General features: G+C 40.3%; 1 long non-coding RNA gene across 5 annotated transcripts in view; it reads left to right on the plus strand.

Annotated features, from left to right (window-relative positions):
• LOC309659148 overlaps positions 1-17,502 on the plus strand; it is a 122,918-nt gene extending 105,416 nt beyond the window's left edge. For 3 of the 5 annotated variants that reach the window (XR_014262620.1, XR_014262622.1, XR_014262623.1), the window contains 3 exons: positions 3,128-3,286; positions 4,401-6,235; positions 14,214-17,502. This is a non-coding gene — a long non-coding RNA (uncharacterized lncRNA). Of the gene's footprint in view, positions 1-3,127; positions 3,287-4,400; positions 6,236-9,176; positions 9,279-14,213 lie in introns of those variants that run through there. The other 2 variants (XR_014262621.1, XR_014262624.1) reach the window with 2 other exon arrangements.
• Positions 17,503-26,118: the final 8,616 nt, after the last annotated feature.

The following is a 26,118-nucleotide window of genomic DNA, read 5'->3' on the forward strand; positions in this document are numbered from 1 at the left end:
GACACGTCTGCTCTCCTTGCAGACCATATAAAAGTGCTTGCTATAAAAGTGATGGATTCCCTAAGCTTGTTGTTCATCTCCTGTGACACACTCCACTCCGTGTTCAGGTTCTATCTGACTCTTTGTCTAGCCCTGTGGAATTTGGAGCTTAGGGAACCAGCACATACATACTGATATGTCTGCTATTGCTTTTGCTGTGAGTAATAAAGGCCTTTGTTTCTGACGAAGAGGCTTGTGTCTAGCAACCACGGAACTGCAGAAGGCTGCTTACTCACTTTGCATAGCTATTTCATTCAGTGTTCTACAGCTTCCAGCCTCCCTCCACTCTGTCAAACTCATTTAAGTAGGATAAAATCTCCACAGCTGTGAGCCCGTATATCTAGCTAAATGCACGGGCATTCCCTTCTACCCTTCCTTCCCTCCTGGCTTCCTACCGATTTTATCTATCTATCTTCTATATATATTTATCTATCTATCTATCTATCTATCTATCTATCTATCTATCTATCTATCTATCTATCCATCCATCCATCTCTATCTACTTATCTGTCATCTACCATTTTTTTCATTTATTCAACAAATATTTACTGAGCATCTCCTTTCTTTCAGGCACTGTTCCAGAATATGCAAATTCAGGAGCAAGCACAACAAGCTAATACCTCTCATTGTTGTATCTTTATCTTCATCTTTATTTGAAAAAAAAAATATTATAAACAGATTTCAAGGAATACATACAAATAGCACAATCCATACTAGATACAGGTAAAGAAGAGATGAAAAACAAAGAGAAAAACGGTAACAGTGCTTAGGGATGAGATTAATACGAAAGATGAAGCATACTTGTTTTTGCTGCAAATTTGGCTCTAAGGTTTATGCTGAAAATTTCTAAGTTCTCTGGGTATGGAAAAGCTTCCTAGAATGGGCACATCTTTCAAGAAGGTCCAACGGCCAGGCACATAATTATCTTCCTTGTGAGATTCTTTCGAGTTGAAAGTGCTCTGCTATTCTGTGGGAGCATCTAATCATGGGGACCAGGATTAAACCACAGAGTAAGAGCTCATCTAAGCCACGCCCATTTCCTGGGCTTAGGTTCTTCATTCATAAATTGGTCTATTGTACTCTATAGCTTGTGTGTCTTCACTACTGTGGTATTATCTGTGTTATAGTATACAAATGCAGAGACATATGAAGGTGAAGAGTGATAAGGACTCGAATCTGAGAGAGAAAAAATGGCCCTTTGGATAGATTCCTGTGCGTGTAGAAAATTCATATTGATTCCTTCACTTGTCCTTCATGGTACCCAGGTGCTAGCGTTTCAGCTCCTTAAGATGCTAACTTGTTCCTTAAGACATCCTTCCTATATTAAACTCTTGCAATAAGGGTTGCTCAGCATGTTACTTGTTCATAAAGGACATCTGCATTTGTCTAAATGCTTATTTAAAAAAGAAATTGGGATTTAGTGCTTGTCGGCACTAATGGAATCAATGGTACTTTAATATGTGTTAATGGTACTTCAGTTCACTTAACAGCAGAAAACGGTGTGGTTATTAACCAAACACACTGTTGTTCCAAATGAAAGAAAAAGTGTATGGAATCTAGAAAAGGCAAAGATGGCACATGATTGTGCTAGTGTGAGGTCATTTGAACCTAAATGAAATGTATGCATTTTTCTTCTTTGCTGTGTTTTGGTCCAAAGGGTAAACAAAATTGCAATGGCAGGTGTTGGTGAGGCTATCATGCGTCTTATCAAAATTTAAGGTAAAAGAACTTGCTTAATGCTCCTCTGTGTGAAATTTCAGTGAGTTGCTAACCGTCAGCTGCTAGCTCTAGGAAAGGGTTTTTCCTCCCCATTGATGTAAATATCTTTAAAAGACCAAGTGAATAAGAGGGCAATAAGGGAACATGTATTCTAGAAGAGCAGAGATGGACAGTGCATTTGGTTAGACCTTAGCTTATCGTATTAAACCCTACAAAATAAGAAGGCAAATTAATGGTTGAGGCCTTGATGCATATACCTTGCTTTTGAACCTCCAAGGCTCCCTTTACCTTGCACCTGTATAGAGTTTGTTCTTTTAGTGTTCATTTCTGGATGCATTCATTACATCTGGTGGCAGATTTTATAACTTAGACACTTCATGTTGTTAAGTCAAAGGCTAGAAATAATGTTATAAGAAAGTATGACATGATTACCTTCCAAAAGAAAGAACTACTTTTCCAGTCGCTATCTATATCAAAATGATCCTAAATACTTCCTAATATGGCTGATCCTTAGCTTTTTTAAAGTCTGGTGAAAATTTTCTGCAGTTAAAAGATTAGTCAAGCGTTTTGAATTAGTAGAGAATGTGCTAAACTTTTGGAATATTTTGTGTAGTTATTGGAAAATATTTATTTTGTTCATCTTTCCTTAACATTTGTGTTATTCTTCTTTGGGATGGAATATAATAGACTTACATCCTTGGCTGAAAGAAAAAGTCACTTGAATTCTTACAATTGATTTTTAAACTTTTACTTACTGGTTTATGGACTCTAAAAGGATCGTCTCTGAAGTAAAACCTTTCTCAAGTCTTGTATAGAATGCATAATTTTTGGCATTTTTGGAAACTGAAAGGATGTCTAATGATTAAATGTTTGAAATACTAAATTAGAAATCAGGAAACTTAAGGTATTATCTCAGCTCAACACACCGTGGTCTCAGATACTGTGCATTGCTGAGTTGTTACAAAACCCGATAAGGCAATTTTAAGAAAGTGCTTTGTACTTTTTGGAAGAAAGTTTTTATATCAATATAAAGCATCAATATGAGTCGCTTGAAGTGCCATTGCCTGAAATCTGGGAGTCAATACAGTATTCTCTGTTGCTAGTGTCTAGTTACATAAAACACTCTAAGATTATACTGTCAATTTAATATCCATGCAGGGTTTTTGTTAATGCACACTCTAAAAGGGGATGCTAAAGCATGAGATCAATGAGCTATTAGAAATCACTCTGTATGTGGGCAACATTTCTTCCTGTATCATCCCTCCTAGTTTCCTAAAGAAACATTTTCCTATCTTGAATTTCAACAGGTCATATTTACTTTCACATCACAGAGACAAACATAGTGTCTAATTTTTTTTCTCTTTTTAAGAACAATGGAAAACAAAAATCAGTGATTCTGAATATTTCTCAAAGGGAACCAATAATTCCACTGTGAAACTATACCAGGCTGCTGGACATGAGTCAAACAGCAATGAATGAAATCAATAATGCCACAGCTTCCACCCAGAAAGATTAGACTGCCTAGAAGGCAAGTATATATGTAACACAATTTCTGCCACAAGACTGTACCTATTTTCAAATTTTAAGAAAATGTCTTTCAGGTAGCATTCTTAGCATTTTAACATGGGGTCATTTTCTTCAGTGTTCTCTTCAGGGTGAGTATCTATCATCCTACAAAATAAGAATTCAGGGCACATGTCAAACTTTCAAGGAGGGACACTGGGAGGTGATAATGCCCAAAAGATAAATTGGAAAGTTACCATAGGTATTATCCTGTGTAAATGCTGCTTTCAATTTGTGTAGCAGCCACTGTAGCACTTTCAGAACAAGATAATGAATTAAATGTAATTCTTGGCTGTCCCCTGAAGTCCTAGTAAGGACCAAGCAGCTGAATCCAAACTGATTTGAAACTTATCCTGGAACCATGACATAGATGCCTCACTTTTATTCTATAATTGGGCCAAGACTAGCTTTAATATAGCTTAATTTCTATCCTTGAAGGCACTGACAAGAATGGCTCTTGAATTATAGCAAAATCTCATGTGTTTTCTTGTTTTATGAAGGACTCAATAAATGCCAAGACTTGTCCTTGGTTCTCATTTCTTAAGTGGGATGGTGTTTATATTTTAGCCCAAAGAGGCATTGCTATTATCTTATGCTTCTTTTTTTATCTGTTAACCAACATAATAATGACAGTATAAATCAGCTCATTTGTTAAATGGTTCTCTAGGCTGGCCTTAAGAAAACGTTAGTTTTAGCTAAAACACTTCAATCACTCAACATGACCTCACCTGATACAGTCTGGTACTCTGAAGGATATAAATAAGATATTTCTCATCTTAAGGAGCTCACAATAAATTTAGATGGAGGAAGTGGACAGTAAAATTGAAACACTTGGATATTAATATGAAAAAAATCAACTCAGATTTTAGCATATGAAATTCATTTTAAGTGGACAGAAAATGTTGCAGATTTTGTTTGTTTGTTTGGCCTTCCAATATTAGCTGTTACTATGAGTGTATTGAGAAGGAGTTTGCAATGAGGAAAAATTGTGAGGTTGAGTTAAGAAGGGCTTATCTTCTTTGGAATATGCAAGTTGATATTTTCTAAATTCAATTTGTATTTTAATTCATGTTTTGCAGGGCTTTTCCAAAATTGGTTCAACCAACCAGTAAATCAAAAAGGATTCATTAAAGCATTTCATTGCAAGGCACTGTTTATAAAAAAGTAAGAAGATAGCGTCATTTAGGTTTGAATGCTGTACAGAGAGCACCAGCTTATGGAGTCAAGATTTTCTAAAAGAAGAGGCAGAGTGACTCAGAGCTCCCTCGTCCACAACCAAGTCATCAGAGCAACTCCACTTCCATGAGGGCACCCAGGTTACTGCTTTACTTTTTTTGAAGCTCTTGCTGGCCCTGAGACCACAGTTTTACACTTCTCTATCTGATCTCTCGCCTCTAACTACTTTGCAATTTGCCCTCTTGAATGTCTCTGTAACCAGACTCCAAGTTCTACCCGACTCTGAGTGTCTCGTCATCCAGTCTCCAGGGTCATTCCAGCCAGTGGCCCAGGCTCTTGTGGGATTTCCACTTTTTAAGTCTGTGTGGAAGTTTCCCTCCCATTATCCTCCAGACGTGTTGGGTTCAAACCCTCAGTGTATGATACTCTTCCTAGTACCAGGTGGGCCTTTGAGACTTGCAGAATTCAGACCCAGGGCGTGGTCTCTGATTAGCAGGTGGATCTCTCTTTTGAGCACTGACACTGAGGGGGTGGCCCCAGTAAGTTGTGCTGAGCCGCCAGCGACCACAGCATAGAGGTCAGGGTCCCGTATCCTTCTGGAAGGAGAAGGAAAGCTGTGGCCTCTGCCTCATTTGCCAGGGGGCCTGGCATACTCTTGTTTGTGTGACTTCTGTGGAATTAATATAAGTCAGATAGCATTCTTTCTATTGAGGTTCTTACAACCAAATACTTAAGACAGTATAAAACCAGAGCTTTTCTGGATTTAAAGAAATGGAGTCATGTTAAGAAGAAAGAAAATTGTAGCTTCTGGAAAAGCACGGTAAAAAAGCAATGAGATCTGAACAGTAGTAAATGTATTGTTTTATTCAATGAGAGAGAAGACAAAAAATTCTTATATACTTAACGATTTCCTAAAAGCATAGCTTTATTTATTTATTTTTGTATTTAGTCTCTGCTTGTGGTTTGGGACATTTCATTAAAAAATGTTAAATAAAATGTTCCCTATTTATAAAAAACAAAAACAAAACAAAACAGCCTTTTGCATTAACAAAAGGCATGATGTAGAAAATAACTTGGCAGAGATGGAGTCCAGACAACAGCAGAGTTGCTTGGGAGAACCTGGGGTCAAGCATCAGATTGGCATATAGTCTTGAGAGCAGGGCCACATCACACAGTAAACAGGAATTCACACAAGGAAGCACCAAGAGTCCCAGAGGGAGATTCAAGATACTAAAATCAGGGTCCTGCATTGATAATCAAATGGGAATTCATGTGTCATGAAAAAGAACAGGGCTCTCAGGCAAGGTGGCTCTTAACAGATTTCTTCAGTATCAGCCAGCTTTCACTGGTCCAATCTAATTTGTAAACAGATAAACCAGTGGTGTCTTCAGGGTAGCTGAGGCTTCTGACACAATTTCTGTGACAAAATTTCATTATGTGAGGATACGAAGAGAAATAGGCACATAAAAACTAGTCAAATAAATCCATATATCTAAAAGACATTCTATGTTTCTTGTAATCTATTCATCACAGGTGTGAGAAAGAATCCCTTCAACAAGAAAAAATTGTTTAAAATTGGATATTCATTCCAAAGTATGAAGATCCTATATCTTTTATGCTTCCCTCCTACATTATCCATCAAACAGCAAATAAAGTCATGTGCAGAGGTTTGGGGAGAGTCCCCAGTGAGGGCTACTGTGAAGACAAATGGTTAATGTCTGCTCTCCCAGCTGCTCAGGTAATTACTGTAATAGAAAACATCTTGAGGGAAAACACTGCATACAGTTATTAGCAATTAACCCACAACTCTAAAAATCACAATTCTTACTAATAATAGAACATTGCCCAGCCAGCCTCATTATAATCTCTACACAAGAGTCTTGTATTTTCAGGAAATGTGAAATCTTGTAGGTTACTACTATTTCAAATGCAAATAGGAACTTGGTATGATGAAGATGACATTGAGAAATGCAAAATGGAGTAGAGAGAGAAACAGAGAGCCTATGATTTATGTGGTAATAGACTAATTCCCAGACATGCAAACGATTCAGATATATTAAAAAGAACTTCCCTCTGAATGTTTACTACAATTACAGGGCCCGGTGGTGTTAATGGTTGATGGTACTAAAGTGGTAAAGAAGGTAGGATAAATGAATGCAGGGCAGGAGAAATCCACGAACTAAAATAAACAGATATGGTATTGCTTTGTTTTTCTTTGAATCATGGAATCTTCTTAGACACAGCAGGTCATGAAGCTCCAATGCTTTTCCTCCCATTTGGACATGTTTCATCCACTGTTCCCCATATTGTTGACCTCATTCAATGCTTACCAGTCTTCTTGCCTTTCTAGAACACACTAAGTTTATTCTTGCCTCAAAGTCTTAACGCTTGCTCTTACTTCTCTCTGTAATATTGGTCCCTCAGGTTGGGTGTGACTGCCTCCTTCAGATATCTCCTTCAGAATGCAGATATCTACATAGAAAAGGCCTGATCACACTACACAATAGCCTGCCTCTCCTTTCTCTTTCTGTTCTATAACATTCTCCTATTTTTCCATACATATACGTCTATCTGATAGAGTAGCCTATTCTATTATTTCTTAATTTATCATATTAGGCAGTATTTATTGACTTCCTCCCTATTTTGGCTCCATTATACCCCACTCCAAACCTTGCTTTCCACTATGCCTTCAGTAGTTGTTAAACAAATCTGCATCAATATTTGCATTATTTTATAGATGGCATATTGTTTGCAACTACACCAAATAATGTCAGGATATTTACTTTCTCAATAAACTTTGTTTTTTCTTCAGTTAATAATTTTCTTGTGTTTTTTTTTTCTCATTGATCAGTAGTTAGTTTTCTCCCCAAGTGTTCTAATGCCTAGAAATAATTTCTGTAACTCCCAAGCACATTAAATGACCCTCCTCCCCTTTTATCTTCCAGAGATTTTTCCTATATTCTCTACTTACTCGCTGGCTGTAGGATGCTTTTTAATTTTGACTCACAGTTTGGGTTGTAAAACTTCCCTTTGTCACCTTCCTGAGAATCCTCTTTTCCATATTTTCTGGTTTCCATATTTTCCTTTCTTAGCTCACTTCCTCATTTTGCTGGGATATATTCTCCACTAGCTTCCTATGAAAGTATATGTGAGTGGTCAGTTTTTTTGAGCTTTTGTATGTCTGAAATGTCTTTCTCTTAAACTTGATTGATAGTTCAGATTAGTATGGAATTCTAGGTTGAAAACCATTTCCCTCAAAACTTTGAGGTTATTATTCCCCTATTGTATATCACTTGGTGTTTGTTTTCAGAAGCCCAATGCTATTCTGAATGATGTCCTTCGTATCGTACTATCTCTGACCCTTTTAGAATTTTCTCTCTGTCTCTGCTGTTGTGGAATTTCAAGATGATGCATCACTGTGAGTTGTTGTCCCACAAACTCTGTGTACTCGGTCCATGTGGAGATTCACGTCTTCTGGTTCTTAAGTTATTTGTTTGATGATTCCTTACCTTTGTTTTCTCTTCTCCTCTCTTTCTGCTTCTCCTGGATTAATCCACTCATTTTATTTCCTTTTATTTCTTAGTTTCTCTCTCTTCCTCCCTGTCTCTGCCTGTCTGTCTCTCCTTTTATCTTCTGGGAGACTTCCTTGATTTTCTCTAACCTTTCTATGGAATGTTTTTTCACTGCAGCTATCCTATTTTTAATTTCAAAAAGATATTTCTCAGAGTGTTCCTGTTCCATAGCAAAACATTTTTTTGTGTATGTGAATGTAACATATCCTCTTTCTTAAGATAATACTTATAATTTGGGAGGGAGGGGATTTTTTTCCTTTTCTTTCAGGTTTCTTTTATCTGTTATTTTCATGTGGTCTCTACATACTGGAAGCTTTCTTTATATCTGGTGATCCTTGGCTGATTATGTTTAAGAGTAAGCACTACAAAGATTATTAGAAAGAAGTTCTGCTTTTGTGGGTGGGTGTAGTCAAGTGGTAGACTTAACTGGAAGATTATCAATCACTGACCTTTTTATTGGGGTCTCCAGAAAACAGTCCTCCAACCTCCTGCATGGTGCAAGATATACAGTTGGATACAGGTTTTCTGGGGACCACAAGTGAGAAGAACCATGAGAGGGCTTCAGTTTATCCTGTGGACTTTCCACCTAACGCTCTTGCGTTTAGCCCTCTGCCAACCTCTGTTTTCCACTGTGTCAAGGATAAACCCCTGCAATTCAATTTTTCCAGAGAATACATCACCTGTGTCTTGAGGGTTATAAGGAGAGGGAACATCAGGAAGTCAACTACCCTACATATTTTACAAGCATACCCCTCATTTTAGGCATCACTCACTCCTTCCAGGTTTCTTCAAGCACCAGATTTCTCAGATGTTCTCTCTGGGGAACTAGCTCACTTCTCTTCTCCTAGGCATTGTCTTTTACAGGCACCTACCTTGTAACTTTTGTGACTTCTATCTACCAATGCAGTTAGTAATCCTGCATCAGGCTTCTATCTTCCAAACTCTTCTTGAAATAGTTGACTAGTTGTCTCCTCTCTCGTTCGTATTGGAGGATAGTATCTAAAAACATTTCTTTACTCTTCATTTAGTAAAATTTGGGGAGGGAACAGATATAAAATATTATGATCAATTCGCTGTATTAAACTGAAACACTATTTTTTTTTTCAGGACACAGCATCTATTTTTTAAACTAGTTGCTACGTTTATCTAAAACAGTGGTTTTCAAGCTTTAGTGTGCATCAGAATCATTTGAAGGGCTTGTTAAAACGAATTGCTATTGCTCACCTCCAGACTGGCTGATTCAGTAGTTAGGGGATGGGCCTGAGAACTATTTCCAACAAGATCCCAAGCAATGTTGATGCTGCTGGGTTGGAAGCCCCACTTTGACAAACACCAATTTATATGTATGGACGTTTGGTTTAATTTACTCTGGTTCTAGTCTTTCGTATTCAGAAGTATGTGCCTGCTGAGCTCCTAATCATCCTTTATCACCTACCCCATATACATCCTCTGGAAGGCTTTGCAGACCATATAGAAAGCATATCCTCCCCCAAACTAACCCCTTTCTCCTCTATATTTTATTGCTACTTGTTATACTAATCACATAGGACAAGTCACATGTCTGACTTCCATAGAAGAAAGTAAACTCTTCGTGCATGTAGCACCTGTCTTATTATTTATTTACATTCTTCTTCCTCCTTCTCCACCCTCCCTTCTCCCTCCAGTTCCCAACCTCCTCTGACTCTTTCCCCTGCTCCTCCTTCTTCATTTCTATTATGGGACTCATTGCCTCACATATAGAGGCACGATGAACGGAAGTTTTGTTACCACGTGCAGTTGATACATAGGACGCAACTTTGGAATGGTTTCTCTCAGAAGTTGTGAATGTCTTAATTCATTCATCAGTGTGTCATGTAACCATTGGCAGGCACATTCTTGAAGTCAGGCATGCAGATTACAGCAGCTTTACGCAAAGTAGCTGATCTGTGAACTCTTCATTACCTGGTCCCAAGGATGATAAGGAGCTTACCTCAGAAGGAAATCAATGGACTGCTTACTTCACTGGGAAAGTCTTGCCATTAAAAAATATCAGCTGAACTAAATAGTGCACTTAGTGATGCAGTCCACTTTCATTCTGGCAAAAGCTTCTCATCTCGTCAGGGACGAGTATGAAACAGGTTGCAGTTTGGCACTGGTCAGGAAACAGCACTTAAAAAAAAAAATGGGGGGCTTCCCTGGTGGTGCAGTGGTTGAGAATCTGCCTGCCAATGCAGGGGACACGGGTTCGAGCCCTGGTCTGGGAAGATCCCACATGCTGCGGAGCAACTAGGCCCGTGAGCCACAACTACTGAGCCTGGGCATCTGGAGCCTGTGCTCCGCAACAAGAGAGGCCGCGATAGTGAGAGGCCCGCGCACCACGATGAAGAGTGGCCCCCACTTGCCGCAACTAGAGAAAGCCCTCGCACAGAAATGAAGACCCAGCACAGCCATAAATAAATAGATAAATAAATAAATAAAAGTTTTTAAAAAATGGGGTATAATTCACATGTCTTAAAATTTACCCTTTTAATAAGTGTACAACTCAGTGCTTTTTCATATTTTCACAAAGTTATACAACCATCACCACTACCTAATTTCAGAGTGTTTTCATTACTCCAGAAAGAAACCCTGTACCCAGGAACACTCTCCATTTCCCACTCTCTCCCAGCTCCTGGTAACCACTAATTTACATTCTGTTTCTATGGATTTTTCTACTCTGTACTTTTCATATAAATGGAATCATAAATAAGTATGTGGCCTTTTGTATCTGGCTTCTTTAACTTAGCATAAGGTTTTCAAGGTTCATCCATATTGTAGAATATATCAATACTCCATTCCTTTTTATGACTGAATAATATTATGATGTATGGATATGCCACATTTTGTTTATCTGTTCATCAACTAATGGACATTTAGGTTCTTTCCATTTTTTGGCTTTTATAAGTAACACCGTTACAAATATTCTTGTACAAGTTTTTGTGTGGACATATGTTTTTCATCCTCGTACAGTGGAATTGCTGGGTCATATCGTAACTTTGTGTTTAATGTTTGGAGGAACTACCAAACTATTTCCAAAGTGGCTTCACGATTTTACATTCCCACCAGCAATGTGTGAGGGTTTAAATTTCTCCACATCATTGTCAATACTTGTTACTGTCTCTTTGATTATAACCATCCTAGTAGGAGTGAAGCTGTACCTCATTGTGGTTTTGAATTGCATTTCCTTAGTGGCTAATGATATTGAGCATCTTTTCAATGTGCTTATTGGATATTTATGTATCTTCTTCGAGAAATGTCTATTCAAATCATTTCCCCATTTTTATTGTTGCGTGGTAAGCATTATTTATATATACTGGCTACCAGTTCCTAATGAGATATGTGATTTGCAAATATTTTGTCCCATTCTGTGGGTTGTCTTTTCACTTTCTTGATAGTGTGCTGATTGCACTTTGTATACCATAGCGCCATAGCTGAAGCTGTCTGTCTCATATGCTTCAGAAAACACACAGTCAAAACTACAGAAGATATTCCAGGTGCAAGCGTGTACTATGCTTGTATGAAAGTGGAGGATAATGAACTTTCAGATACACTAGCTTTGGGTTGGTGATTTAGAGCCTCAGCTATAACTTGGGCTTATCCTTCCAGAGAATAGCCGACAATGTTTCCTATCTTCTTACGTGGGGTTTAAATGGATAGGCTCAAGACCACATTAGGTTTGATAATTTTTCCTTAGGTGGATATATTTTCCTTATTTACACTGAGGTTCATTCGTCACTACTATGCTCAGTGATTCACTCTTGTGAAACCCTCCTCTGATTGATCCATATTGAGTTGGAGAGGAATGGAAAATTCTATACTATCAATGATTGATTTTGATGTTTCCTGGATGTGAATGCTTAGCTTATAAAAGGTGAGCTAATGGCACAGTATGAGTAGCTTATTGCAGCCAGGGCCTAAATAACTGGGCCCACTATGAAGCACGTACCAGGCTGTGTTGCTCCATCTGTGTGTTCTTTAGGATTAGATCCATTCAACATTAGCATGGTTAGTTGTAGAGGCATTGATAGTGGCTGTTAGGATTTGATCAGTTACCCAAGGCATTCAGACATTAAAACTTGGAATTCAGAATAAAAGCTTCCAGGGAAGGGATTTTTGTATTCACTTTTTCTTCTTTGACAGAAAAAAAAGCAATCTTGAAAAAGAACAAAGTTGGAGTCCTCACATTTCCTGACTTCAAAATATACTACAAACCAACAGTAATGAAGATGGTATGGTTCTGGCAAAAAGACAGATATATAGACCAATGGAATAGAATAGAAAACCCAGATATAAACCCTTGCATATACGGCCAAACAATTTTGACAAGGATGCCGTAACTACACAATGGGGAAAGGGCAGTCTCTTCACCAAATGGTGCTAGAAAAACTGAATATCCACATGCAAGAGACTGAAGTTAAACCCTTATCTCACATCATATACAAAAATTCACTCAGAATCGATTAAAGACCTAAACATAAGACCTAAAACTATAAAAGTCCTAGAAGAAAACAAAGGGGAAAAACTTTAAGACATTACATTTGGCAATGATTTCTTGGGCATGACGCCAAAAGCACAGGCAACAAAAATAAAAATAGACAAAGGGGACTACATCAGGCTTAAGAATTTCTGTGCATCACAGGAAACAATCAACAGAATGAAAGGCAACCTAAGGAATGGGAGGAAATCTTTGCAAGTCATATATCTGATAAGGGGTTAATATCTAAAATATAGAAGGAACTTCTACAATTCAACAACAAAAACAAATTACTTGATAAAAAATGGGCAAAGGATTTAACAGACAGTTCTTTAAAGAAGATATACAAATGGCCAACAAACACATGAAAAAATGCTCAGCATCCCAAATTGTAAGAGAAATGCAGTAAAAAGTACAATGAGATACCATCTCACACCCATTAGGATGGTGACTATCAAAAGAATAGAAGACAACAAGTGTTGACGAGGATGTAGAGAAATTGGAACTCTTGTGTGCTGCTGGTGGAAGTATAAAAAGGTGCAACTGTTATGGATAACAGTATAGAGGTTTCCCCAAAAATCAAAAATAGAATTACCGTATGATCCAGCAATCCCACTTCTGAGTATATATCCGAAAGAATTTAAAGCAGTATCTTGCAGAGATATTTGCACACCCACATTCATTGCAACATTATTCACAATAGCCAAGAGGTGGAAGCAACCCAAAAGTCCATCAACAGATGAATGGATAAACAAAATGTGGCATATACATACAATGGAAGCAACCCAAATGTCCATCAACAGATGAATGGATAAACAGAATGTGGCATATACATACAATGGAATATTATGCAACCTTAAAAAAGAAGGAAATCTGTCACATGTTACAACATGGATGAATCCTGAGGACATTATGCTAAGTGAAATAAGCCAGTCATAAAAGAACAAATACTGTATGATTCTACTCATGAAGTGTCTAAAGTAGTCAAAATCATAGAAACAAAATAGAAAGGTGTTTGCCAAGGGCTGGGGAAGGGGGAATTCCTGTTTAATGGGAATCGAGTTTAAGTTTTGCAAGGTGAAAAAGTTCTAGAAATCTATTGCACAACAACGTGAATATACTTAACACTGCTGAACTGTATATTTAAAAATGGTTAAGACAGTAAATTTAATGTTACATGTTTTTTTTTTAACATACACACATACACACACACGAAATTAGCTGTGTAAAGTACAGTTTCCAAAAAAGTACAAGTCAAATGTTTATCTGGGCTGATCTTCTAATTATGTTCTAATAAATATACATAATTCTGGAGTTGGTAATTCTATTATAACTCACATCTGATTGGTCAAGTCTTTACGGCCAATGAGTAGCACAATACTGAGAAATTATGTATTAATCACTAGACAGATATCTTAGGAGTTTTATGCTAAATTTATCATTTTCCTTAAAAAGAGAGCTATTGGTTTGTAGGGACAAAATATAGTGGCAGATGAAACCAAAGCAAGAATGATTATTCACATCTTGGTGTGACAATCCCAGTGGGTTCCTGGGTGAATTTCATTCTATTTTGCCTGACATCAAGATTTCAATGTACATGGCTCATTAGTGCTTGTAGGCATTTCTATAATGGCAATTTATTACACTTTCAGGTGACAGAATCTGTCCTTTGAAGAATGGCTTTCTGACCTCCTCCTCTTTCCACCCACAACACCTGCCAGATGAAGTGGCCTGTTCTCTTTTCCTGTCCCCGTACAGACACTGGAAGTTTTTGTGTGCAGGAGAGCAGGGTTTGAAAAGCTTTGGCAGGAAGGTTTTTGCAGCAGCCTGCCTGTCGAACTGCATGGATCAACAATTTCTCAATTAGAAGAAGATAGACGAGAAGATAAAGTATGCGGGGACTGGAAAGCTTCAAGCAACAGCTGAGGAAGATTTTGGAACATCTGGTCAGAATCTATTTCTTTTTAGGTAAGCATTCCTTTTTACAACGAGCATACATACAGCGTGAAATTGGCTTACCCCGACTCCTCCTTACAAGGGAGAAGCTAGTTAGATTTATCACTCCTTTGATGCAGGTCTGGAGAGAGCGGGGTAGCATGTGGCATTCCCACCGGAGGTCCCCCCAAATCCTTTGGGCTCTCCTCAGAGAGAACATTTGTCTGCTGTAGCAAACCCATTTTTAAAAACCTGTTCAGGTTGGCAGTGTAAAATACCATTCACAAAAATAAAACCCAATTCATGATGTGTCTGTTTTTTCCTCCATGAAATTTATGTCTGAGCAACGGATGCCATCAACACAAAACTTCTCTCTCTCTTAATTTAAAAAGTTGATTCTTTGTGTGTGTGGCTCATTCCCTTGCTTTGTTAAATTTTAAAATTTCTTTCATGTTGGGCAATAAACGCTGAATGAATGGTTTTGTCTGTATCTGGCTTCATTTTGTGTGTTCATAGCATCCCCAAACCACCAAACTGCATTGCTCTTTTACTGTGTAAGACTGTAAGTAACAGGTTTCATAATGCACCCTTTTTTAAGAGAATAGCATAACCAGCCAATAAAACCAAATTACCAATTATTTTTAAATTGTATGGACAAACTGCAGAAGGAGAGCTGAGTTCAAATTAGTGCTTCCCAGTTCATGGAAAATTTTAAATCCTTATGCTGGAAGAGTATATTTCATTTAATGGTAATTGCTTACATGGCGTTGTGTTATATTATTATCCATGCTAGAATAATTTGAAATCAACCTCACTTTATGAAATATACAGTAATCACATTTAGCATCACATCTGAAGTGCTTTTAAATATTCATCTATAATAAACATGGTTTTAAACTAATGTACATAAAAGGAAATTTTTCTAATTTGGGATTTTCAATTTACTGATTCACTTCCCCTGTACCCAAACTAAGCATGCCCTTTATTAAACAAACATGCAGTCAGATAATTTACATACATTCCTATATTTCCCCATTATTCTTTAGCTCTTAAAATAGTTCTGAGTTTCAGCTGTGGCTTACATAAAATTTAGCCTTGTAATAAAGAAGGTCTATTATTTATGCAAGACTTTCTTTAATATAAAGAAAAAAAATGATTAGAAACTTTTTACACTCCAGGAGAGAATGAGATTAGTTGAAGATAGAGCCCTACGGACTTAAAACTAGTCCAGAAGCAAAGAAAGGCTTAGCAAATCATACGAATTCCAGGGTACAGTTAAGCTATACTGTCATCTTTAGGTGTGCTGTACATTTTCATTAAAACAATTAAGATAAAACTGTATTGAAATAACCCGGAGTCTTTAGGTTTCATCCAAAGACAAACTAAAAGTTGAATCAATGGAAAGAATTAACCTTTTCACCTCTACTTACATCCAGAAGGGAAGAAAAACAGCCTCACCTTATGTAGTTAGTACACACAGCTCAGGAATCACCATTACTGTGAATTACCAGTTTCCTTTTCTTCATTTCCGCCCTCACCGTGCCCTGCCTGCCCTTGGTCATTTCACTGTTCATTAGCACCTCACTAGAAGAGGGAGAGGAAAAAGAAGAGGATGTGAAATTAAGCATTCAACTTTGTTACTTGGTAACAAAGGTGACAAAGAGGTTCAGGAGAAGTTAAAACTAAGAGTTAAAAATAGATGTTAAAATTATCAATGTGTTTCAGCGACCCATGCTGGGCATGTCATTATCAGAACTAATTAAGAGTTAGCCAAGTGACAATGCATTTCTACAACAGATGTCAGCACTTTTCCGAAGTCCGCTCTGTGATTGGAGAAGGTTTGGTTCATGTATAACAAGTATTTAGAAAAAAAAGAAAGAATGAATCCCTGTTTTATAAAATAAGGGGTTCAAATCATGATTTCTATTGTGCAAATTGCTTCAAAATTCTGTTTGTTAAAGATATCTGTCAAAAGATGGAGATACCTAGTTGTATATTTATGATTTTTCACTTTAAGTTAACTTCAATTAAAAAAAAGTAAAAAGAATAAATATGTCTAAGAGAAATAGAGAAGACTGCAGGGTGGTGTGAACTCCAACTCCCCACGTCAAGGAGGGCAAAGTCACAGAATGCGAAATAATTCAGGAGTGGAATGGTTCTAACGCACCCTCATCTTTTTCTTTCTTTTCATAGAAACCCCAAAAGTTTTCTCCTCAGTCTCCCCTGTAAATACCCAGTTGCTTCTTTAGTTGCAGAAAAAGCAGAAAGAAAAGAAGGGAGAACAAAGGCTCAGAAGACTGAAACTAAGAGCCAGATGGTTAATTCAGCTATGAAGGGCAAAGGGAAGCCCAAAAGACCATTTGGGGAAGATCCTTTTAGGGCTCCTAGGATTGAGGAAATCAGGTGGTACCACTTTAAATGTTTGACTAGGAGTGAGTCATTGGAGAGCCACTTTTGGTAAGTTTAGGATTCAGAGAAAAAAGTTGTCCCGCTGCAGATTGATCCGTTTCCTGCAGGGCTGAACTGCAGATTATGGCTTCGGAGCCGGGCTGTCCTTGTTGGAGGGCACAATGCACCATAGATTTTTATTTTCACGAATCAGACTCCAGAGGTTTGTGGCCTTCCAGACAGCAGCTGGCGCCGGGCAGAGGCATCTCTTCGGGCCGGAGCTGCTGGCGACCGCGCGGCGCTTGGCTATGCGTCCCAGGCAGGCGGGCCAGCACCGCAGCCTAAGCCTCCCGTTCCGAGCAGACGCTGTTCCCTTCTGGAAGGGCTCTAGGGGCTCGCAACTGACTGCTCCTCAGCAAATTTGGGGGCAGAGGGGCTGGTTTGAAGGAAAGGAGGGAGTAGGTTTGGAAAAGGGTTGGCTCCTCCTTATAACTCTGGTGCCTGAAGGGGGTGAGATAGACGGTGGGCAAATAAATGGAAGGGAGATGATCCCACTTGGAGTAACGAGGATTTCTGGATGAGCCGACGAGGTGTCCTGCAACTGTCGATTTGGCAGGAGATTTGACTTAATCAACTGCTGTTTGGTTCCTACTTCAAACCGACCTCGCCCCCCCCCGCCCCACCCCCCGGCCTGTGTTCTGACCGACTCCCAAGACTCGGGTTGGGAGCGAGAGGAGCAAGAAAGAATCAAAAGTCAGCCTTCCTTTGGTCTCTGCTTGTGGCAGATGTACAGCTGGCTTGGTTCTGAGCAGGTTGGTGTGTGAGGGGAAGCCAGAGCCGCTTCGCCTCTTTGGCGAGGTTTGGGTGTGTGTCTTGGGTGGGTGGGTAGCAAGAGGTAGGGAGCAGGGTTAGGCGGGAGGATTGAGCAGAGCCCCCTAAATCTCTTCTTAGCTGCCCCTCCAGCCCCCGGCGTCCAGCCCCCGCCGCGCCTCCTCCTGGCGGCGCGGGAGAGAGGAGGGGGTGAGGAGGGCGCGGGGGTGGGGGGCGCCCAGCAGCTAGTCGAGCCGCGGTGGCGGCGGGGCTGTCTCTTTAAGCGCTCCGGAGGGGCCGGGCCCGGAGGGCGGCGAGCGCGTTTCCATGGCACCAAGGCTGAGGAAGCTGCGGGGCTGCTGGGCTCGCAGGTTGCCAGTCGCTCCCGGCGGAGCAAGGGCGCGCATCTCGGCGGCCCCGGGCGCCTCGGGGACTCGCCAAGGCGCTCCGCCCGCGCTCTCCGCGTCGCGGGTGATGCCTAGTGGGCCCGAGCTGCTTTCGCGCCCTCCGCAGGGAGACGCATCTCGTCGGACCCGCGAGCCCCGCACACCAACTTCTGCCCGCCCAGCGAGCTCAACTTCTGCGCGGGGCTCGGACTTGCGGAGCCGGAGTGGCGCGCGGCGCGCAGCCGGCGTGGCGGCTGGAGCAGCTCCGCCCGGCGGAGATGACCTGGCGACTGTGGCTCTGGTGCTTCTGCGCTTGGGTGGCCGCCGGCTGGCCGCCAGGCAGAGCCCTTCAGCTCCGTCCCGGCATGTAAGTGGCGCCCGCGCGCTCCGGGACGCGGTTGGGGGGAGAGTCGGCCCCGTATGCCTCCGCCCACCCCAGACCTGCCGCAGTCCTGGCGGCCGCAGCCGTTCCCTCCCGGAAGGGATGGAGGGCAGGAGTGGCAGGCGGGCACCGGGCGGGGTCGGCGAGCAGTCCCAGGCGGAGCGCGGCGGGAACGCTGTCCCCAGCGCGTCCTCGGGTCGGAGACGGGGACCCGGGGGCGCTGGGTGCTTTCCACCTGACAGACTTTCTCAGCGCCTGACAGAATTTTCCCCCAAATTGTGTGTGTGTGTTAATTTCCTGTTTGGAAGAGTAATGGGCTAATGCTAAGTTCCACTTTCTGAAAGGGTTTTGAATGAAATCGTTACTTGACATGTCCTTTCTAGAGACCAAAGAGTTTATATATATATACATATATATATATATAATCTTTTTTTTTTTTTTTTTGATTAGTATCTCCGAGTCCGAAGGAGTGGATTATTCCACAGGTTTGACGACAGGCGAACCCCGGCTCATTCGCAGAAGTGAGGAGCTGGGGAAGAGAGTATGGCAAGGACTGAATGCGCAGCCACTTAGATGCTGGCCCGGTTAGGAGAGAACTAGAGTAGGAAGATGACTGAAACGCATCCTCTGAGGGTGGGGCATGCTTTCATTTCCAGATTAGAAGTGAAGAAGGCAGCAGATACTCATTCTTGGTCACTGTGTCAACTGTAGCGAGAAGCTCAGGGGAAGTGTGAATCTTTACCAATTGCCCGGTCACCTTGACCGGCGGAAGAAGTTTGCACTAAATTCTGTAGCATCAGGGGATCGTCATCGAACTGTCTGAGAGAGAAGCCAAATTTAACTGATTTTCCTTCCTGCTCCTGAGCGGTTATGAATAGACCCCAGGGTATTTTGAACCTTTAAACGTCTTTGCTATTTCTTTGCTTCATCTTTGATTTTCCGAAATGTGAATGCTTTATAGTAGAAAAATGGTTTAGAGGAGTACACAAAGCCATCCATACCTTTCTGGGTCTTGAGTTTTTCTTATCAAAAAAATTCTATTCTTGGATTCACTTTACATTTCCATATTTCATTCTTCTCATGTGAGATTCGATTTGCTACCTGGTTACTGCAAATGTCACCAACTGTAAATCTTGAGACATGGCCACAGTGCGGTGGCATCTCAGAACAACTTGCCTACATAGTTTGTAAATACGTTTTTTGGCAGAAATGCAAGAAATTTCTGGGTAGGTGATTTATTTTACATTGATAAGATGTGTCTTGTTTATCTGAATAGGCGTTTCCTCTCCAGTTTATCTCAGGAAACACATCTTACTTTGGGTAGCTTGTACATGCATAAGCCTCCACTTTTTAGCAGCTGCTTTTTTAGCATGCTTGCTGCTGGCTAGCCATGCTCTTACTTTTACAAGTGCTGTTATTGAAGTGGACCCTGGCTGGCTCATTAGGTAGCTACCCATGCACATGACACAGAAAAATCCCTTTGGGGGAGGGACACTGAAAACCAACAGAAATACCACCTCACTTTTCATATTGCCTGGATATTTTACCTCATGTTTCAGTATTGATAACTTTTGTTGAAAATGCTGGAAGGATGATATTGCATTTTTTTTAAAGGACACTGCTGCTGCAGCTCATTCATTTATCAGGTGAGATGAGATTGGATATTAAAACCAATATAAATTCTTGGGTGTTTAATAGAGATGCTCTTTCTGGGAGTTATTGAGATCACTCTGATGACTCAGTACTTTCTGAAATCTGGGTAGGAAGCCCTGGTATTAGAGTTAATGGTTTCTTCAGCAGGAACCATGTTGGGATTTAGTGCTAGGTTTCTGCAGATGCCTTTGCTATCATTGTAGGCATGTGCAATACAACCGTGTATAGCACTTGGCTTCCACACACCTGTCCATCTATTAAATTAAAGAGAATTCTTCCTGAGATTTTTATTGACCTCTGAGGTCCATTATCAGTGAGAGCAGGCTTCTAATGAGATGAGGACCACTAATGAGAACACATCATCCTACTGACTGGCACTTATAGGTCATTAACACAGGTAAAAATTTTGTGTAGCTGATCCTGTACTTGAGCAGATTTTGGAGCTGGGGTGACAACTGAAAAGAGGAAATGACTGTGCAGCTAAATAACAGTCAGCCTAAACGTAATGCATTGTATTTACGGTACATTACTCCACAGGTAAGCTCATTTTCAAAGGAAATTTTACTAATGAAGCAAAAGACATATGACATATAGGCCCTCCAACTCTAATGATAATTGATCAGATAACCTTGTCTTTTCACTTTTAGGAAACCTTGTATAACTAAGGTTAGGCAGATTCATAAAGTCAGTATTTCACAAAGAGTGCCTACGTACCTACTATGTGATTCCACGTTGGAAATCACAGGTAATGTATACTTAATCTTTTTGAATTCTTAGTTAGATGCCAGGCAAATTTCTAACTACTTTACATGTATTATTTCATATTATCCTGGAAATAGCCCTACAAGGTAGGCATCATTATCATCTCTGTTTATGATGAAGGAAGAGACACAGTCAGGTTACGTTCACACTCCTAGAATTCATGAGATTTGGATCCAGGTTGTTCGAATTCCAGTGCTGGAGTTCTCAACAAATATCTTCCCTTTCAGAACACCCAGGCCCAGCCAGTGTTTCTAAGAAGTTCTTTGTAATCACTGCGGGGGGTTCTCAGTGGGAGGGTGGCTGGTACCTTCTACCTAGTGCGTATTGAGGAACCTGTGGGGCTTTTTTGACTGTTGTGAAAGCTATAGGGTTCTGTTGGCGTTTGGTGCTGGGTATGGAGGTGGGTTGGGGTGCTGATTGTCCTGCAGTGGGTAAGATCGTTCCACACGAGGAAGATCTGCTTTCTCTCCTCACTGAGACTCTTCATAAGAAATTTCCTGCTCTCTCATGGCTGTAGACACTTAAAACACTTAAAGCAATGGGCTCGGCTTAAACTGGGAATTATGGAATAGGGAAAGCTATCCATGGCAAGTATATTATGAATTGGAGAGTTGTAACCGGTGATGGCATTTTAAAAAAATTAATTAAGTTTTGGCTGCGTTGGGTCTTTGTTGCTGCATGCGGGCTTTCTCTAGTTGCAGCCAGCGGGGGCTACTCTTCGTTACGGTGCACGGGCTTCTCATTGTGGTGGCTTCTCTTGTTGTGGAGCACCGGCTCTAGGCACGCGGGCTTCAGTAGTTGTGGCATGCGGGCTCAGTAGTTGTGGCACACGGGCTTAGTTTCTCCGAGGCATGTGGGATCTTCCAGGACCAGGGATTGAACCTGTGTCCCCTGCATTGGCAGGCGGATTCTTAACCACTGCGCCACCAGGGAAGTCCTGGTGATGGCATTTTGATAAAGGGGTATTGAAGAGTTTACTTATGTTAATGGTACTCTGCAAATGTTTTCTCAAGGATTAAATAGATGGAAATAAACTCTACTCCACATCTTTGAGACATCAAAGGAAAATGACTGGCTGTAATACAGTCTATTAAAATTTATCCTTTGTAGTGCTCTCTTGTAAACACTTGCATAATTATTGTATACAACATGATGGAAGTAGTAAACATGAGAGTGTTGCAGATAGATATCACACAGGCAGAAGTCTATAAAGGCAGATCCAGTAGCTGAAGCTCCTGGGACTTGAGATACTTGGCGTTCTCTGACACTTGGGGGGAGTTTTAAAAAGGTATGGTCACTTTGTGACTCAACAGTCTCCTAAACTGTTTAAGACAGCACACATCCATTCCCTAATGTAGGTATCCAATACAGGTTGACATACAAATCCAAAATGTGCCTGATATGATACAGTTTATCCACTCTACCCTCGCATCCAGCACATGCCTGTAGAACTGTTTCACCTCAGCCTTCTGTAGCTGATATAGAAACTTGTGGTCAGAGTGGCAGAGATTTAGATTTTCAAATAATGAGTAAATTTAGAAGTAGAGAAAGGTAAAAAGGTATAATAATTCAGAATCACACCATGTTGGAATTTGTTTTATTTTGTTTTGGTTTTGTTTTTTACTTCTGAGAAAGCCTGAAATTGAGCCAATTAGAGACATCTGGGGCTAATAACAGTCCACTTTTAAATTTACAAATAATTTAAGAATGGTCTGTGGTCTGTCATTTACTCAGTGTAAATTAGTTCAGAAATATTTTCCTTTCTCATGAAGTCAGCCACACTGAGTATAAAGTGAAGTAGAGAAGGCTGGGTGTTCTCTCCATGGGCAAGGCATTATTTCCAGTAGTTTGTATTTATTGATATCTTTAATCCTAACAACAATCCTCTGAGGTAGATAATACTATCATCTCTATTTTCCAGATGAGGACACTGAGGCAGAGAGAGAGGTTAAGTAACTTGTCTGAAGTTTCATAGCTGAGAAGTGGCGGGATGGGCTTTGGACGCATTCTAACCCCAGAGACTTGTTCCTAATCACTGTTACCTGTGATGGTCCCTCTGCCCTTGACCTCTCCTTTCTAGGCTTCCTAGGGTCTCAAATTACCAGCCTCCCAGACCCTCCTGCTTATATTTAGCAGTAGTTTACTCTTTCTCCTATTGCTTCAAGTGGACCTAAGCCTCACCTCGGCCATGTAGTTTTAGCAGTCAACTTCAACCCATACTTTATTGATGAGATTGACATTATATTATTTAATGTATAATATTTTGTCAGGCTCCCTGTCCTCAGCTTCAATGTTGTTTTCTGTATCTTTACTTCTTTCTTAGGTGTCTCATGGGAATAACTTTCTGCTTTTTTCAAGGTAATCCCTTCCCTATATGTTCCACATTCCACCTTTAAAATTTTTCTTTATTAGTCATCTCTTTTCTTTCTTTTATTGCCAACTCTTTCCTTTCTACTGTTTTTTCCTCTTCTCCCCAATGTGTCCAAGTCTCCTTATCTACATCTCTTTCTGTTCCATGTTTATATGTCTGTGTCTATATGTGGATCTATCTTGACCCTGCTTCTCTCCTTCACCTTCAATTTCTCAAGAACAGCTCTTTGATGCTTATCAGTGATCTTATCATTGATCATTTAAACCACTGCAGTCTGGCCTCCTCTGCTGAAATTCCTTCTCAGAGGCTGCCTTTTTCCCAGAACTCACCCTACTCTCATTTTCCCATAGTATGTGATATTACTGCCTATTCCTATTTCCCACTTCTCCACTGCTGCACTTGTTCCTTTCCTTTGTACACTCCGTATCATCTGTAGTTCTCCTGCACCGGCCCCTGCTTCCTCTCACCTTCTATCCTCATTCCTCTTCCCGTTCTATATACTTTACCTGGTTTATCTCTTCCTTTCCACTGGCTTCTATCATATGTTCTATTCTAGTGCAACCCAGATCTGTACATCTAGCCCCGTTCTCTTCAGAGCTACAGACTTGCATTTTCAACGATAGATTTATCATCACCATGGGGTTCAGACTCAAAATGTCCTTAGATAATCTCTAGTTATCAACGTTCTGTCCCTCTGAGGTACTTCCCTCATCTTCCCCTCCCTTCGTATTTGAAATCTTTTATCTGTCACTTTTCTCCCACTTTACCTTGTAGTTATATTATGAGCTTTAGGTGAGATGATTATGAAAAGGCCTTTGTATATGACAATGGATAACTAGAAATTAATTTTTATATTCCTATCAGGTACCAAAATTCTAGAAACACCAGCAATGAAATATCTCTTGAATTAGTTCTCTTCCCCATTGCCAGCACTCAAGCCCAGCCAAGCTATATTTACTCCTAGACTGCTATAGTCATCTCTTGGGTCGTCTTCTGTTTCATATTCTCTGGACCCTCTTTATTTTTATTATATATATGGTTTAACTTTCATCAAAGTTGGTTTCTAAAGCAAAGACTTACTAGCATCATTTCCTTTCTTAAAAACTTTGATTGTCCATGGAGTAAAGTTTGAGCATCAGAATATTCTTCTTAAATAGCATTTATTAAATGCCAGGAACAATTTAAGTACCTTCCATATGTTAACTCATTTAATCCTCACAACAACCCTATCAGAGGGTAATATTGGTATCCACATTTTATAATGAGGAAACTGAGATCTAGGGAAGTTAAGGTTTTCTGGAGAAATTGCATATAAAGGTATAAAGCTCAGGAGAGTTTATATTGTTAATAATTTTAAAAGCTAGGCTATGAACCCAGACTGTTTGACTGTAGAATCTTGCCCTTAACTATTATACTCTATTTAAGACTTTATCTTTCTGGTAGTATTCGATTTCATAAACATTTATCAAAGAGTTAAAAAAATTTCCTTTAGTTCCCTTCTCCTTGTCAGGAACTCTGCAGTGTATAAGATTTTACTCTACCTTCAAGGTAACAAGTTAGTCTGCCACAGTACATAGCTGCTGACAGAAGATATGAGGCTCCTGATCAGAGACAAAGGACTTTATTAATCAAGCCATAGCAGGTAGTGTGAGCTTCATGTTTGCACCGGCTTCCATCCCCCCCCACCCCGAATTCCATGGGGCAGTGAGGGGTGGCCCAAATGGATACTGTGTACATAGTGGATTTATGTCGCAGCTGAGGAACCTGGGCCTTAAAAAATCTCCAATCTTATAAGGGGGCTGATAGCAACCTTGCCCAACTTTTGCCCTTAGAGGGAGACATCGTCTTTATTATCCTGCTCAGGAAACAACTCCGTCCTCAGCCCTGGCAGGACACACTCTCTAAGTCTTCCAAAGCTGTTTGCTATATACAAACATCCTTCTAGAACAAAAGCCATCAAAGCGTCTTCACAAGGTATGAAGAAATGTAAGAGACCTTGAAGAATTGTCTCCCAACGCCCCTAACATCTTCCTTCCCAATTTCAGCAGCATGGGCTTTGCTAAAGCTTAAATCTAGTTTTGTTCTTTTTTGTTAAATCCAGCACTTGTTTTTCCATTTCTTTTTCAATAGGTGGGAAACTCTGGAACTAGATGAACACAGAGGTTTAATGAGCTGACTCAAGGGGCTATGTTCAAATCCCAAGTATCTGTCTTTTCTCCACTGAAGCTGAAATCAAATCACTAACCTAGTTGCTTAATGTGTAGCTGATTTTTTTTTTTTCTTGTTACTTCCATTTAACAAATAGTTGGTCAATGTCAACTACTTTGCTGGGCTTTGGGGATACAGAGAGGATAAGGTGACCCTCTGTCGTTGAGCAACTCATAGACCTGGGGGGAGATCAAGGAACAGACTAGAACCTGTCAAAAGAAAAAAAAATTGCAGAGATGGAACATATAACCTAGTTGGAAAGAATCCAGGGCCTCAGTGTAGGTTTTCAAGAGTGTATTTTTCTTAAGCTGATTCATTGAGTAAAGGTTAGATAGACGATAAAGGTGGTGCTGGTGGGTTCTAGTTGGTGAGAAGAGCATGTGCAGGAAGAAGGAGGTCTCCTCTCCTTTAGGAAAAACCGTAAATCATTTTCTTAATGGTATGTCTGGAGAGAAGAATATAAAAGGAGCCACAGTAGAAAATGGGTTTAGGGCAGCTGAGAGGGGATAGAGCTCAGGAAGGATCTTACATATCAAATAGAGAGCTTTGGATTTAGCAGTGGACCAGTGAGGAGCCAGGAAGTGACTGACTGAAAGCAGGGGAGGGACCTATTCAGATTTGTGTTTATTGAATGAAGAATGGCCTGGAGAGGGAAGAGGCCA

Source organism: Balaenoptera physalus (genome assembly GCF_965194825.1).
Source record: "Balaenoptera physalus genome assembly, chromosome: 4".
In the NCBI taxonomy this organism is placed as follows: Eukaryota; Metazoa; Chordata; class Mammalia; order Artiodactyla; family Balaenopteridae; genus Balaenoptera; species Balaenoptera physalus.